This window comes from Lissotriton vulgaris, chromosome 12 (genome assembly GCF_964263255.1).
Source record: "Lissotriton vulgaris chromosome 12, aLisVul1.2, whole genome shotgun sequence".
NCBI lineage: Eukaryota > Metazoa > Chordata > Amphibia > Caudata > Salamandridae > Lissotriton > Lissotriton vulgaris.
In genome coordinates this window covers 75,144,550-75,161,304 of record NC_141700.1, presented here as the reverse complement: position 1 = coordinate 75,161,304, position 16,755 = coordinate 75,144,550, and the positions used below count along the sequence as shown (strand labels likewise).

The window sequence follows — 16,755 nt, the reverse complement described above, 5'->3', positions numbered from 1 at the left end:
TGCGAGAGTCACACATTGTGTGACACACACAGCTGTGCACAGTGTGTGGACACATTGAGACCGCTGCCCACAGTGTGGGTGTGTGTGAGAGTGAGAGAGAGATAGGGAGAGACGAGCTGCATACACAGGCTTGAGAGAGGGAGAGTCACCCCACTGTGGACTCACACAGAGGTGCGCAGAGAGTGTGGACACATTCAGACACTGTGTGTGTGTGTATGTGTGTGTGAGAGCGAGAGAGAGAGACGAGCTGCATACACAGGCTTGAGTGAGAGAGTCGCACACTGCGGACACACACAGAACTGCTCAGAGAGTGTGGACACATTGAGACATCGCTCAACACACTGCACTGTGAGAGAGAGAGAGTCACCCACGGTGGACTCACACAGAGGTGCGCAGAGAGTGGACACATTCAGACATCGCTCCACACGCTGTGAGAGAGAGAGAGCCCACGGAGACGCGCTGCGCACACGGTCTCCACGGGAGGGGGTCAGTTCTGGCACCAGCCCCTGGAGCGGAGGCTGCGAACAGACAAACAGACAGTCCGTCACACTCACAGCCGCTGGCAGTGCTCGGGTCCGGGGCACTGCAGCCCTCACTGCCAAGGAGACGGACCCTCTCCGAGTGCCACCTTGGTGCCACTGCGCCCTGGAGCCGCCCTGTGCCTCCGTCGGGCGGGGCAGGCTGGGGGTGACACCTGCGGGGGGAGCGGAGAGACAGCTGCCCCGTGACTCCATCGACCACTCCGAGAGCTGCAGCGGCGGGGACGGAGCCGGTCCGAGAGCCGCAGCAAGCGAGGGGCGAGGCGCACCGAGGCGCAGGGCTGAGATGAGGCGCCTGCGGGGTGATGCGGAGACCGGGGTGGAGGACTGATGCCAGGGACGCCGAGCTCCAGCCATGGGGGCAGGAAGAGCTGCTGCGGCGGCTGCACGGCGAGCCCTGCTCGGGTGAGTCCCTGCACGGGCGACTGAGTCCTGCACCTGGACTTGCTGCACGGTGAGTCCCTGCATGGTGAGTCCTTGCACCTGGACCTGCTGCATGAGTGAGTGCCTGCTCGGTGAGTCCCTGCACGGGTGACTAGGTTCCTGCACCTGGACTTGATGCACGGTGAGTCCCTGCATGGTGAGTCCTTGCACCTGGACCTGCTGCACGGTGAGTCCCTGCGTGGTGAGTCCTTGCACTTGGAGGGTGTGCATGGGTGAGGTTGCTGCAGACCGTGCGTCTGTTGCACTGGTGAGTCTGCTGCAATTGCGAGGTTCCTGCAGGACCTTCATAACCTGCTTGGTGAGTCGGCTGCACATGTAAAGCTTCTGCAGGACGTGCGTCTCCTGCACGAGTGAGTCTGCTGCATGTGTGAGGTTTCTGCAGGACGTGTGTCTCCTGCACGGGTGAGCCTCCTGCACATGTGAGGTTCCTACAGGAATTGTGTCTACTGCACTGGTGAGCCTGCTACAAGTGCCTGGTTCATTAAAGACCTCTGTCCCCTGCACTGGTGGGCTGGGGCACATGTTAGAATCCTGCAGGACGTGTGTCTCCTGCACTGGCGAGTCTGCTGCAAGTTCAAGGTTCCTGCAGGACCTGCACCTCCTGCACTGAGAATATGCCATACTTGTGAATAGCTGCAGGGTGCCTTTCTCCTGTATGCATAACCTGCACTGGTGAGTCAGTCCGCTGCACAGGTGAGGCTTCTGCAGGACGTGTGTCTCCTGCATTAGCGAATCTGCTGAAAGTGTGAGGTTCCTGAAGGGCATGTGTTTCCTGCACTGGTGATTCTGCTGCACATGTGATGCTCCTGCGGGACATGAGTCTGTTGCACTGGTGAGTCTGCTGCACGTGCCTGGTTCTTTAAAGACCTCTGTCTCCTGCACAGGTGAGCCTGCTGCACGTGTGAGGTTCCTGCAGGAAGTGTGTCTCCTGCACTGGTGAGTCTGCTGCAAGTGCCTGGTTCTTTAAAGACCGTTGTCTCCTGCACTGGTGAGTCTGCTGCAAGTGCCTGGTTCTTTAAAGACCTCTGTCTCCTGCACAGGTGAGCCTGCTGCACGTGTGAGGTTCCTGCAGGAAGTGTGTCTCCTGCACTGGTGAGTCTGCTGCAAGTGCCTGGTTCTTTAAAGACCGTTGTCTCCTGCACTGGTGAGTCTGCTGCAAGTGCCTGGTTCTTTAAAGACCTCTGTCTCCTGCACAGGTGAGCCTGCTGCACGTGTGAGGTTCCTGCAGGAAGTGTGTCTCCTGCACTGGTGAGTCTGCTGCAAGTGCCTGGTTCTTTAAAGACCTTTGTCTCCTGCACTGGTGAGTCTGCTGCAAGTGCCTGGTTCTTTAAAGACCTCTGTCTCCTGCACTGGTGAGTCTGCTGCCAGTTCCTGGTTCTTTAAAGACCTTTGTCTCCTGCACTGGTGAGTCTGCTGCCAGTGCCTGGTTCTTTAAAGACCTTTGTCTCCTGCACTGGTGAGTCTGCTGCAAGTGCCTGGTTCTTTAAAGACCTCTGTCTCCTGCACAGGTGAGCCTGCTACACGTGTGCGGCTCCTGCAGGACGTGTGTCTCCTGCACTGGTGAGTCTGCTGCCAGTTCCTGGTTCTTTAAAGACCTTTGTCTCCTGCACTGGTGAGTCTGCTACACGTGTGCGGCTCCTGCAGGACGTGTGTCTCCTGCACTGGTGAGTCTGCTGTAAGTGCCTGGTTCTTTAAAGACCTCTGTCTCCTGCACAGGTGAGCCTGCTACACGTGTGCGGCTCCTGCAGGACGTGTGTCTCCTGCACTGGTGAGTCTGCTGCCAGTGCCTGGTTCTTTAAAGACCTTTGTCTCCTGCACTGGTGAGTCTGCTGCAAGTGCCTGGTTCTTTAAAGACCTCTGTCTCCTGCACAGGTGAGCCTGCTGCATGTGTGTGACTCCTGCACTGGTGAGTCTGCTGTCAGTGCCTGGTTCTTTAAAGACCTTTGTCTCCTGCACTGGTGAGTCTGCTGCAAGTGCCTGGTTCTTTAAAGACCTTTGTCTCCTGCACTGGTGAGTCTGCTGCAAGTGCCTGGTTCTTTAAAGACCTTTGTCTCCTGCACTGGTGAGTCTGCTGCCAGTGCCTGGTTCTTTAAAGACCTCTGTCTCCTGCACAGGTGAGCCTGCTACACGTGTGCGGCTCCTGCAGGACGTGTGTCTCCTGCACTGGTGAGTCTGCTGCAAGTGCCTGGTTCTTTAAAGACCTCTGTCTCCTGCACAGGTGAGCCTGCTACACGTGTGCGGCTCCTGCAGGACGTGTGTCTCCTGCACTGGTGAGTCTGCTGCCAGTGCCTGGTTCTTTAAAGACCTTTGTCTCCTGCACTGGTGAGTCTGCTGCAAGTGCCTGGTTCTTTAAAGACCTCTGTCTCCTGCACAGGTGAGCCTGCTGCATGTGTGTGACTCCTGCACTGGTGAGTCTGCTGTCAGTGCCTGGTTCTTTAAAGACCTTTGTCTCCTGCACTGGTGAGTCTGCTGCAAGTGCCTGGTTCTTTAAAGACCTTTGTCTCCTGCACTGGTGAGTCTGCTGCAAGTGCCTGGTTCTTTAAAGACCTTTGTCTCCTGCACTGGTGAGTCTGCTGCAAGTGCCTGGTTCTTTAAAGACCTCTGTCTCCTGCACAGGTGAGCCTGCTACACGTGTGCGGCTCCTGCAGGACGTGTGTCTCCTGCACTGGTGAGTCTGCTGCAAGTGCCTGGTTCTTTAAAGACCTCTGTCTCCTGCACAGGTGAGCCTGCTACACGTGTGCGGCCCCTGCAGGACATGTGTCTCCTGCACTGGTGAGTCTGCTGCAAGTGCCTGGTTCTTTAAAGACCTTTATCTCCTGCACTGGTGAGTCTGCTGCCAGTGCCTGGTTCTTTAAAGACCTTTGTCTCCTGCACAGGTGAGCCTGCTACACGTGTGCGGCTCCTGCAGGACGTGTGTCTCCTGCACTGGTGAGTCTGCAGCAAGTGCCTGGTTCTTTAAAGACCTTTGTCTCCTGCACAGGTGAGTCTGCTGCCAGTGCCTGGTTCTTTAAAGACCTTTGTCTCCTGCCTTGGTGAGTCTGCTGTCAGTGCCTGGTTCTTTAAAGACCTTTGTCTCCTGCACTGGTGAGTCTGCTGCCAGTGCCTGGTTCTTTAAAGACCTTTGTCTCCTGCCTTGGTGAGTCTGCTGCCAGTGCCTGGTTCTTTAAAGACCTTTGTCTCCTGCACTGGTGAGTCTGCTGCCAGTGCCTGGTTCTTTAAAGACCGTTGTCTCCTGCACTGGTGAGTCTGCTGCCAGTGCCTGGTTCTTTAAAGACCGTTGTCTCCTGCACTGGTGAGTCTGCTGCCAGTGCCTGGTTCTTTAAAGACCTTTGTCTCCTGCACTGGTGAGTCTGCTGTCAGTGCCTGGTTCTTTAAAGACCTCTGTCTCCTGCACTGGTGAGTCTGCTGCAAGTGCCTAGTTCTCTAAAGACTTCTGACTCCTGCACTACTGAGCCTGCTGCAAATATATGCTTGCTGCAAGTGTTGGGTTTCTACAGGGTGTTGTACTACTACAGGAGCAAAGCTGAGGCATGTGCGAGTGTTGCAGTGTCTGTCTGATGAGAGAGGTGAGCTGTTGCATGAGTGAGTCTTCTGCAGGAGGTGTGGCTCCTGCACTGTTGAATCTGTTGCGTACTTATGTCTGCTGCAAGCACGAGACTCCGGCAGAGTGTGTGACTGCTACATTGGTGAGTCTGCTGCATGGATGAGTGTTGGGGTGTGAGCCTGTTCAGGAGGTGAGTCTGCTGCAGGGGGTGTGTCTGCTCTCCAGGAGATGCAGCCGCAATCATGCTCCTGCTGCCAACACAGGTGATTCTGCAGTGCTACGAAGCCTGCTTTAGAGAGTGTTTGCTATCCATGCAACTTTGCTGCATAGCTGTGTGTGGTGTGCAGACGAGTGTGCTGCATGAATGAGTGATGGTCAGATCTGTCTGTTGCGTGACTGGGCTTTGTGCATGGCATGGTCTGCTGCAAGCAGAGCTAACTACTGATGCAGGTCTACTGCATGGGTGAGTCTGGTGTGCAAGCGAGTCTGATGCAGGAGTGATAGTTGTGCAGGTCTATCTTCTGTGTGGTTGAGTTATGTGTATGGTAGAGTCTGTTCCAAGCAGAGTTTGCTACCGATGCCAGTCTACGTCATAGGTCAGTCTGGTGTGCAGGCGAGTCTGCTGCATGAATGAGTGGTGGTCAGATCTATCTATTGCGTGGCTGAGGTTTGTGCGTGGTAGAGTCGGCTGCAAGCAGACTTTGCTACAGATGCAGGTCTACTGCATGGGGCAGTCGGGTGTGCAAGTGAGTCTGCTAAGTGGGTGAGTGTTGAGCAGGTCTATCTGTTGCATGCTTGAACTTTATGCATGGCGGAGACTGCTACCGATGCAGGGCTACTAAAGGGGTGAGCCTGGTGTGCAAGCGAGTCTGATGCAGGAGTGATAGTTGTGCAGGTCTATCTTCTGTGTGGTTGAGTTATGTGTATGGTAGAGTCTGTTCCAAGCAGAGTTTGCTACCGATGCCAGTCTACGTCATAGGTCAGTCTGGTGTGCAGGCGAGTCTGCTGCATGAATGAGTGGTGGTCAGATCTATCTATTGCGTGGCTGAGGTTTGTGCGTGGTAGAGTCGGCTGCAAGCAGACTTTGCTACAGATGCAGGTCTACTGCATGGGGCAGTCGGGTGTGCAAGTGAGTCTGCTAAGTGGGTGAGTGTTGAGCAGGTCTATCTGTTGCATGCTTGAACTTTATGCATGGCGGAGACTGCTACCGATGCAGGGCTACTAAAGGGGTGAGCCTGGTGTGCAAGCGAGTCTGATGCAGGAGTGATAGTTGTGCAGGTCTATCTTCTGTGTGGTTGAGTTATGTGTATGGTAGAGTCTGTTCCAAGCAGAGTTTGCTACCGATGCTGGTCTACGTCATAGGTCAGTCTGGTGTGCAGGCGAGTCTGCTGCATGAATGAGTGGTGGTCAGATCTATCTATTGCGTGGCTGAGATTTGTGCGTGGTAGAGTCGGCTGCAAGCAGACTTTGCTACAGATGCAGATCTACTGCATGGGGCAGTCGGGTGTGCAAGTGAGTCTGCTAAGTGGGTGTGTGTTGAGCAGGTCTATCTGTTGCATGCTTGAACTTTATGCATGGCAGAGACTGCTACCGATGCAGGTCTACTAAATGGGTGAGTCTGGTGTGCAAGCGAGTCTGATGCAGGAGTGATAGTTGTGCAGGTCTATCTGTTGTGTGGCTGAGTTATGTGCTTGGTAGAGTCAGTTACAAGCAGAGTTTGCTATCGATACAGGTCTACTAAAGGGGTGAGTCTGGTGTGCAGGTGAGTCTGCTGCTCGAATGAGTGATGGTTCGATCTATCTGTTGCGTGGCTGAGGTTTGTGCGTGGTGGAGCCTGCTACAAGCAGAGTTTGCTTCCGATGCAGGTCTACTAAAGGGGTGACTCGTGTGCAGGCGAATCTGCTGCAGGAGTGAGTGTTGCATAGGTGTATCTATTGCGTAGCTGAGTTGTGTGCTTGCTAGAGTCTGTTACAATCAGAGCTTGCTATTGATGCAGGTCTACTGCATGGGTCAGTCTGGTATGCAGGCGAGTATGTTGCAGGAGTGAGTGTTGCATAGGTGTATCTATTGCGTAGCTGAGTTGTGTGCGTGGTAGAGTCTGCTGCAAGCAGAGTTTGCTTCCGATGCAGGTCTACTAAAGGGGTGACTCCTGTGCAGGCGAATCTGCTGCAGGAGTGAGTGTTGCATAGGTGTATCTATTGCGTAGCTGAGTTGTGTGCTTGGTAGAGTCTGCTGCAAGCAGAGTTTGCTTCCGATGCAGGTCTACTGCATGGGGCAGTCTGGTATGCAGGCAAGTATGTTGCAGGGGTGAGTGTTGCATAGGTGTATCTATTGCGTAGCTGAGTTGTGTGCTTGGTAGAGTCTGCTGCAAGCAGAGTTTGCTTCCGATGCAGGTCTACTAAAGGGGTGACTCCTGTGCAGGCGAATCTGCTGCAGGAGTGAGTGTTGCATAGGTGTATCTATTGCGTAGCTGAGTTGTGTGCTTGGTAGAGTCTGCTGCAAGCAGAGTTTGCTTCCGATGCAGGTCTACTGCATGGGGCAGTCTGGTATGCAGGCGAGTATGTTGCAGGGGTGAGTGTTGCATAGGTGTATCTATTGCGTAGCTGAGTTGTGTGCTTGGTAGAGTCTGCTCTCCAGGAGATGCAGCCGCAATCATGCTCCTGCTGCCAACACAGGTGATTCTGCAGTGCTACGAAGCCTGCTTTAGAGAGTGTTTGCTATCCATGCAACTTTGCTGCATAGCTGTGTGTGGTGTGCAGACGAGTGTGCTGCATGAATGAGTGATGGTCAGATCTGTCTGTTGCGTGACTGGGCTTTGTGCATGGCATGGTCTGCTGCAAGCAGAGCTAACTACTGATGTAGGTCTACTGCATGGGTGAGTATGGTGTGCAAGCGAGTCTGATGCAGGAGTGATAGTTGTGCAGGTCTATCTTCTGTGTGGTTGAGTTATGTGTATGGTAGAGTCTGTTCCAAGCAGAGTTTGCTACCGATGCCAGTCTACGTCATAGGTCAGTCTGGTGTGCAGGCGAGTCTGCTGCATGAATGAGTGGTGGTCAGATCTATCTATTGCGTGGCTGAGGTTTGTGCGTGGTAGAGTCGGCTGCAAGCAGACTTTGCTACAGATGCAGGTCTACTGCATGGGGCAGTCGGGTGTGCAAGTGAGTCTGCTAAGTGGGTGAGTGTTGAGCAGGTCTATCTGTTGCATGCTTGAACTTTATGCATGGCGGAGACTGCTACCGATGCAGGGCTACTAAAGGGGTGAGCCTGGTGTGCAAGCAAGTCTGATGCAGGAGTGATAGTTGTGCAGGTCTATCTTCTGTGTGGTTGAGTTATGTGTATGGTAGAGTCTGTTCCAAGCAGAGTTTGCTACCGATGCTGGTCTACGTCATAGGTCAGTCTGGTGTGCAGGCGAGTCTGCTGCATGAATGAGTGGTGGTCAGATCTATCTATTGCGTGGCTGAGATTTGTGCGTGGTAGAGTCGGCTGCAAGCAGACTTTGCTACAGATGCAGATCTACTGCATGGGGCAGTCGGGTGTGCAAGTGAGTCTGCTAAGTGGGTGTGTGTTGAGCAGGTCTATCTGTTGCATGCTTGAACTTTATGCATGGCAGAGACTGCTACCGATGCAGGTCTACTAAATGGGTGAGTCTGGTGTGCAAGCGAGTCTGATGCAGGAGTGATAGTTGTGCAGGTCTATCTGTTGTGTGGCTGAGTTATGTGCTTGGTAGAGTCAGTTACAAGCAGAGTTTGCTATCGATACAGGTCTACTAAAGGGGTGAGTCTGGTGTGCAGGCGAGTCTGCTGCTCAAATGAGTGATGGTTCGATCTATCTGTTGCGTGGCTGAGGTTTGTGCGTGGTGGAGCCTGCTGCAAGCAGAGTTTGCTTCCGATGCAGGTCTACTAAAGGGGTGACTCATGTGCAGGCGAATCTGCTGCAGGAGTGAGTGTTGCATAGGTGTATCTATTGCGTAGCTGAGTTGTGTGCTTGCTAGAGTCTGTTACAATCAGAGCTTGCTATTGATGCAGGTCTACTGCATGGGTCAGTCTGGTATGCAGGCGAGTATGTTGCAGGAGTGAGTGTTGCATAGGTGTATCTATTGCGTAGCTGAGTTGTGTGCGTGGTAGAGTCTGCTGCAAGCAGAGTTTGCTTCCGATGCAGGTCTACTAAAGGGGTGACTCCTGTGCAGGCGAATCTGCTGCAGGAGTGAGTGTTGCATAGGTGTATCTATTGCGTAGCTGAGTTGTGTGCTTGGTAGAGTCTGCTGCAAGCAGAGTTTGCTTCCGATGCAGGTCTACTGCATGGGGCAGTCTGGTATGCAGGCAAGTATGTTGCAGGGGTGAGTGTTGCATAGGTGTATCTATTGCGTAGCTGAGTTGTGTGCTTGGTAGAGTCTGCTGCAAGCAGAGTTTGCTTCCGATGCAGGTCTACTAAAGGGGTGACTCCTGTGCAGGCGAATCTGCTGCAGGAGTGAGTGTTGCATAGGTGTATCTATTGCGTAGCTGAGTTGTGTGCTTGGTAGAGTCTGCTGCAAGCAGAGTTTGCTTCCGATGCAGGTCTACTGCATGGGGCAGTCTGGTATGCAGGCGAGTATGTTGCAGGGGTGAGTGTTGCATAGGTGTATCTATTGCGTAGCTGAGTTGTGTGCTTGGTAGAGTCTGCTGCAAGCAGAGTTTGCTTCCGATGCAGGTCTACTAAAGGGGTGACTCCTGTGCAGGCGAATCTGCTGCAGGAGTGAGTGTTGCATAGGTGTATCTATTGCGTAGCTGAGTTGTGTGCTTGGTAGAGTCTGCTGCAAGCAGAGTTTGCTTCCGATGCAGGTCTACTGCATGGGGCAGTCTGGTATGCAGGCGAGTATGTTGCAGGGGTGAGTGTTGCATAGGTGTATCTATTGCGTAGCTGAGTTGTGTGCTTGGTAGAGTCTGCTGCAAGCAGAGTTTGCTTCCGATGCAGGTCTACTGCATGGGGCAGTCTGGTATGCAGGCGAGTATGTTGCAGGGGTGAGTGTTGCATAGGTGTATCTATTGCGTAGCTGAGTTGTGTGCTTGGGAGAGTCTGCTGCAAGCAGAGTTTGCTTCCGATGCAGGTCTACTAAAGGGGTGACTCGTGTGCAGGCGAATCTGCTGCAGGAGTGAGTGTTGCATAGGTGTATCTATTGCGTAGCTGAGTTGTGTGCTTGGGAGAGTCTGCTGCAAGCAGAGTTTGCTTCCGATGCAGGTCTACTGCATGGGGCAGTCTGGTATGCAGGCGAGTATGTTGCAGGGGTGAGTGTTGCGTAGGTCTATCTATTGCGTAGCTGAGTTGTGTGCTTGGTAGAGTCTGTTACAATCAGAGCTTGCTACCGATGCAGGTCTACTGCATGGGGCAGTCTGGTATGCAGGCGAGTATGTTGCAGGGGTGAGTGTTGCATAGGTGTATCTATTGCGTAGCTGAGTTGTGTGCTTGCTAGAGTCTGTTACAATCAGAGCTTGCTACCGATGCAGGTCTACTGCATGGGGCAGTCTGGTATGCAGGCGAGTATGTTGCAGGGGTGAGTGTTGCGTAGGTCTATCTATTGCGTAGCTGAGTTGTGTGCTTGGTAGAGTCTGTTACAATCAGAGCTTGCTACCGATGCAGGTCTACTGCATGGGGCAGTCTGGTATGCAGGCGAGTATGTTGCAGGGGTGAGTGTTGCATAGGTGTATCTATTGCGTAGCTGAGTTGTGTGCTTGGTAGAGTCTGCTGCAAGCAGAGTTTGCTTCCGATGCAGGTCTACTGCATGGGGCAGTCTGGTATGCAGGCGAGTATGTTGCAGGGGTGAGTGTTGCATAGGTGTATCTATTGCGTAGCTGAGTTGTGTGCTTGGTAGAGTCTGTTACAATCAGAGCTTGCTGCCGATGCAGGTCTACTGCATGGGGCAGTCTGGTATGCAGGCGAGTATGTTGCAGGAGTGAGTGTTGCATAGGTGTATCTATTGCGTAGCTGAGTTGTGTGCGTGGTAGAGTCTGCTGCAAGCAGAGTTTGCTTCCGATGCAGGTCTACTAAAGGGGTGACTCCTGTGCAGGCGAATCTGCTGCAGGAGTGAGTGTTGCATAGGTGTATCTATTGCGTAGCTGAGTTGTGTGCTTGGTAGAGTCTGCTGCAAGCAGAGTTTGCTTCCGATGCAGGTCTACTGCATGGGGCAGTCTGGTATGCAGGCGAGTATGTTGCAGGGGTGAGTGTTGCATAGGTGTATCTATTGCGTAGCTGAGTTGTGTGCTTGGGAGAGTCTGCTGCAAGCAGAGTTTGCTTCCGATGCAGGTCTACTGCATGGGGCAGTCTGGTATGCAGGCGAGTATGTTGCAGGGGTGAGTGTTGCATAGGTGTATCTATTGCGTAGCTGAGTTGTGTGCGTGGTAGAGTCTGCTGCAAGCAGAGTTTGCTTCCGATGCAGGTCTACTAAAGGGGTGACTCCTGTGCAGGCGAATCTGCTGCAGGAGTGAGTGTTGCATAGGTGTATCTATTGCGTAGCTGAGTTGTGTGCGTGGTAGAGTCTGCTGCAAGCAGAGTTTGCTTCCGATGCAGGTCTACTAAAGGGGTGACTCCTGTGCAGGCGAATCTGCTGCAGGAGTGAGTGTTGCATAGGTGTATCTATTGCGTAGCTGAGTTGTGTGCTTGGTAGAGTCTGCTGCAAGCAGAGTTTGCTTCCGATGCAGGTCTACTGCATGGGGCAGTCTGGTATGCAGGCGAGTATGTTGCAGGGGTGAGTGTTGCATAGGTGTATCTATTGCGTAGCTGAGTTGTGTGCTTGGGAGAGTCTGCTGCAAGCAGAGTTTGCTTCCGATGCAGGTCTACTGCATGGGGCAGTCTGGTATGCAGGCGAGTATGTTGCAGGGGTGAGTGTTGCATAGGTGTATCTATTGCGTAGCTGAGTTGTGTGCGTGGTAGAGTCTGCTGCAAGCAGAGTTTGCTTCCGATGCAGGTCTACTAAAGGGGTGACTCCTGTGCAGGCGAATCTGCTGCAGGAGTGAGTGTTGCATAGGTGTATCTATTGCGTAGCTGAGTTGTGTGCTTGGTAGAGTCTGTTACAATCAGAGCTTGCTATTGATGCAGGTCTACTGCATGGGTCAGTCTGGTATGCAGGCGAGTATGTTGCAGGAGTGAGTGTTGCATAGGTGTATCTATTGCGTAGCTGAGTTGTGTGCGTGGTAGAGTCTGCTGCAAGCAGAGTTTGCTTCCGATGCAGGTCTACTAAAGGGGTGACTCCTGTGCAGGCGAATCTGCTGCAGGAGTGAGTGTTGCATAGGTGTATCTATTGCGTAGCTGAGTTGTGTGCTTGGTAGAGTCTGCTGCAAGCAGAGTTTGCTTCCGATGCAGGTCTACTGCATGGGGCAGTCTGGTATGCAGGCGAGTATGTTGCAGGGGTGAGTGTTGCATAGGTGTATCTATTGCGTAGCTGAGTTGTGTGCTTGGTAGAGTCTGCTGCAAGCAGAGTTTGCTTCCGATGCAGGTCTACTAAAGGGGTGACTCCTGTGCAGGCGAATCTGCTGCAGGAGTGAGTGTTGCATAGGTGTATCTATTGCGTAGCTGAGTTGTGTGCTTGGTAGAGTCTGCTGCAAGCAGAGTTTGCTTCCGATGCAGGTCTACTGCATGGGGCAGTCTGGTATGCAGGCGAGTATGTTGCAGGGGTGAGTGTTGCATAGGTGTATCTATTGCGTAGCTGAGTTGTGTGCTTGGTAGAGTCTGCTGCAAGCAGAGTTTGCTTCCGATGCAGGTCTACTGCATGGGGCAGTCTGGTATGCAGGCGAGTATGTTGCAGGGGTGAGTGTTGCATAGGTGTATCTATTGCGTAGCTGAGTTGTGTGCTTGGGAGAGTCTGCTGCAAGCAGAGTTTGCTTCCGATGCAGGTCTACTAAAGGGGTGACTCGTGTGCAGGCGAATCTGCTGCAGGAGTGAGTGTTGCATAGGTGTATCTATTGCGTAGCTGAGTTGTGTGCTTGGGAGAGTCTGCTGCAAGCAGAGTTTGCTTCCGATGCAGGTCTACTAAAGGGGTGACTCGTGTGCAGGCGAATCTGCTGCAGGAGTGAGTGTTGCATAGGTGTATCTATTGCGTAGCTGAGTTGTGTGCTTGGGAGAGTCTGCTGCAAGCAGAGTTTGCTTCCGATGCAGGTCTACTGCATGGGGCAGTCTGGTATGCAGGCGAGTATGTTGCAGGGGTGAGTGTTGCATAGGTGTATCTATTGCGTAGCTGAGTTGTGTGCTTGGTAGAGTCTGCTGCAAGCAGAGTTTGCTTCCGATGCAGGTCTACTGCATGGGGCAGTCTGGTATGCAGGCGAGTATGTTGCAGGGGTGAGTGTTGCATAGGTGTATCTATTGCGTAGCTGAGTTGTGTGCTTGGTAGAGTCTGCTGCAAGCAGAGTTTGCTTCCGATGCAGGTCTACTAAAGGGGTGACTCCTGTGCAGGCGAATCTGCTGCAGGAGTGAGTGTTGCATAGGTGTATCTATTGCGTAGCTGAGTTGTGTGCTTGGTAGAGTCTGCTGCAAGCAGAGTTTGCTTCCGATGCAGGTCTACTGCATGGGGCAGTCTGGTATGCAGGCGAGTATGTTGCAGGGGTGAGTGTTGCATAGGTGTATCTATTGCGTAGCTGAGTTGTGTGCGTGGTAGAGTCTGCTGCAAGCAGAGTTTGCTTCCGATGCAGGTCTACTGAAGGGGTGAGCCCGCTGTGCAAGCGAGTCTGCTGCAGGAGTGAGTGTTGTGCAGGTCTGTCTGTTGTGTGATGGAGCTTTGTGCATGGTGGATTCTGCTGCAAACAAAGTTTGCTACCGATGCAGGGATACTAAAGGGGTGAGTCTGCTGTGCAAGCGAGTCTGATGCAGGAGTGAGTGTACCAGCAGTGTAGAGTCTGCACGGGTGAATCTCCTGCATGGTAGTGTCTGCTGCAAGGAGATATTGCTAGACATTTGAGCCTGCTGCTTGGGCGAGTCTGCTGTAAGGGTAAGTGATGGACAGTTGATCTTCTGCAAGGGGGAATTTCATACATAGTCATGTCTGCTTCAAGGAGAGTGCTAGGCCTGCAAAACAACCCGGTGTTAGGGAGTATATTGTGCTGGCGCGTCTACTGAATTGGTGAGAGGACTTCAAGGCGAGTCTCATGCAAGGCTGTGTGTGTTGTGCAGGTCATTCTGTATGGCTGTATCTGCTGAACAAGGGATGCTTCCTCAGCGAGTCTGCTTCATCTTTGAGTCTACTTTAAGGGCACATCTGTCGGACAGGTGTGGTGCACGGGTGTGAGTCTGTTGCATGTGAATATCTGCTGTATGGATGAGGTCTGCAAATGAGTCACGCATTATATTAAAAAAGGTATTATTATTAGCAGGTGACTTCCTACAAATGAGTGAGTTGTTGCACAGGTGAGTCGTCGCATTAGATGCGTCCATTACATTAGTGAGGGTTAGGCAGGCGAGAGATAGCTCTCTGGGTTCACATTGTAGTGTGAGTGAATCTGCTGCACAGATGTGGATTTGCTGAACAGGTGAGTCTGGTGCATGCATGCATCTGTTGCAAGAGTGTTTGCTTGCTGCAGTCTTTAGGGTGCTGCATCAAAGTGAATTGCAGCATGTGCAGGCTCGCTGTCTGGTTGAGTAAGCTGCACAGAAGGGTCTGCTGCACGAGTGAGTGCTGTAAGGGCGAGGCTGCGCTACAAAGCTGCAAACTGTGCAGCCAGTGTGCTCTGGGAGCCTAGTGCATGACACTGATGCAGGTGAGTCTGCTGCTAGTCAGATCTTTCCCCGGATGTTATTTCTGCTGCATAAATTTGAATCCCGTGCACAGATTGGAGTCTCTAACTGGCTGTCAGTCAGCAGCCAAAGTGTGGGTCTTTATGCAAAGCGTGCATATGCTGCAAGTCAGCTTTGAATCTACTACTCAAGCGTGAGTCTGGAGGAAAGGTGAATAGTACACTGCGAAAAACTGCTGCATGTGTGAGTCCACTGCTGCCTGACAGTCTGCTGAACAAGTCAGGGTGCGGCATGGGTGTGACTGCCGCAGTGGTTAGAGTCATGTACACTGCGAAAAACTGCTGCATGTGTGAGTCCACTGCTGCCTGACGGTCTGCTGAACAAGTCAGGCTGCTGCATGAATGTGACTGCCGCAGTGGTTAGAGTCATGTACACTGGTGCACGTCTGCTGCATGTGTGAGCCTACTGCTGCCTGACCACCTGCTGAACAAGTCAGGCTGCTGCATGAGTGTGACTGCCGCAGTGGTTAGAGTCATGTACACTGGTGCACGTCTGCTGCATGTGTGAGTCCACTGCTGCCTGACGGTCCACTGAACAAGTCAGGGTGCGGCATGAATGTGACTGCCGCAGTGGTTAGAGTCATGTACACTGGTGCACGTCTGCTGCATGTGTGAGCCTACTGCTGCCTGACGACCTGCTGAACAAGTCAGGCTGCTGCATGAGTGTGACTGCCGCAGTGCTTAGAGTCATGTACACTGGTGCACGTCTGCTGCATGTGTGAGTCCACTGCTGCCTGACGGTCCACTGAACAAGTCAGGGTGCGGCATGAATGTGACTGCCACATTATTTAGAGTCATGTACACTGGTGCACGTCTGCTGCATGTGTGTAACGACCGGATTCTCGAACCAGATGGGATCAGCTCCTAAGAGCCCCTCCAACCCAGTCGGAACGCAATCACCTCCCTCCTTAGAACGTATTTACAATGGGTATATGTATATGTATGTACATCTCGTACCTAAGGATGGGGAAAATAGCAATACACATGCATAGGTTTTCTACAATATCCCATTCATACCAACTAGTCTCGCGGCCACTTAGGCCCAGACTAATCTACCCTGGGGCAGTTCTGATGATGTACCATTACACACTGATCACCCTCAGTGCTCACTCGACACGCAATCCGGCGTGCCATACACACTGATCACCCTCAGTGCTCACTCAACACGCAATCCGGCATGCCATACACACTGGGCTGCAGTCCCAGTGCTCTCTTTTTATCCGGTCCACAATCCGGCGGACCTACACACTGGTGTCCCTCCCAGTGCTCGCTTACTTACAACCCGATCCGCAATCCGGCGGATCTAAGCACCAGTCTCCCACCTGGTGTTCTCATTAACGCCGCTTACCAACGACGATCACTCTCTTATGAATACCTTTGGAAGGAATCTCTCATTTGCTACTCGGGATGATACTACAATAACATGAATTAGCACAACTTTCCAAATTGAATCATGTACCTTCTGCTCTCGGCATCAAATGGTCCCTCTCTCCCTCATTATTCAGTCACCTCTTACCTGACCGGGATTTACATCCGTTCATGAAAACGATGTCTGACTAGAAGACCAGGTTACCCTGATTTAACAAGAATACAAGGCACATGTCGGTTCACTAAGAACTGGGGTATTTTATTACAATGATTATAAACACAGCACTATACTATAACATATATCCTGCAAAGAAAAGTGAAAGGTTAGAATGTGCACATGATAAGACAGAAGTCACCTTGTGAGCACGAAGTCGGGGTTCAACAGTCATCTAGGTTCCCTTCTCGTCTGTGCCTTGGCTCGTCTCGGAATCACACCTCAGCAGTCACGAGTACACGTCTGCACCGCTATGCTCTGTCCCCTCTGCTTCCCTCCAAGTCACTGGAACCTTCCTCTTTATTAGCTGCTGTCTCTCTCTGTCTCTGATTGCTCTGCGCTACTTCTCCTTCTCCTTCAATCTTTCTCAGAGAGTATCAGCTTCATGATCTTTCTCGGACTTCAAGATGGCGACTGTCTGCCTGGAAATAATTAATAGCATTGATGCTAACGGCTAGCTGCCGCCTACAGACTGACTGACTCACTGCCTAACACTTTCGCTAATATGGAAGCTTGTCCTTTCATGGAAAGTTACGGCCAGTAACCTGCCGCCCACCAAATTCTTGTACCTCCCCATACCAAGGACACGTTCCCAGCCGGCCGGCCTGACGTTGTGTCTTCGGAGTGGAGAAAAATACAGTCTTTCGATTAGGGCCAGCCTGAGCCGGTTCTCTCCAAGCGAACAACACTTCGAAACTAAAACATTACACTTGGCCTAGAAGCATCTCAAGCTGCCGGGGCAGAAAGCAAGATGGAGTCTCTCCCGTTTGAGGCCTACAAGGCCAGAAATAAGCATAACTCCATAGAAGGTATACTAACACTCTTGCAAAAGGACGGATTAACACTAATACTAATGAATCTATCCCCTAGCTTAAGTTTATAAGCCCTGATCTA

The 16,755-nt window shown here is 52.3% G+C and overlaps 1 protein-coding gene across 3 annotated transcripts in view; it reads left to right on the top strand.

The window, feature by feature from the left end:
- The first annotated feature begins 285 nt into the window (after positions 1-285).
- The window catches only part of LINGO3 (leucine rich repeat and Ig domain containing 3), a 229,308-nt gene continuing 212,838 nt past the window's right edge, over positions 286-16,755 (top strand). Inside the window, exons 1-2 of one of the 3 annotated variants that reach the window (XM_086947205.1) lie at positions 286-362; positions 438-993. The gene's annotated coding sequence lies outside the window, so the exon portion shown is untranslated. Of the gene's footprint in view, positions 363-437; positions 1,009-16,755 lie in introns of those variants that run through there. The other 2 variants (XM_086947206.1, XM_086947204.1) reach the window with 2 other exon arrangements.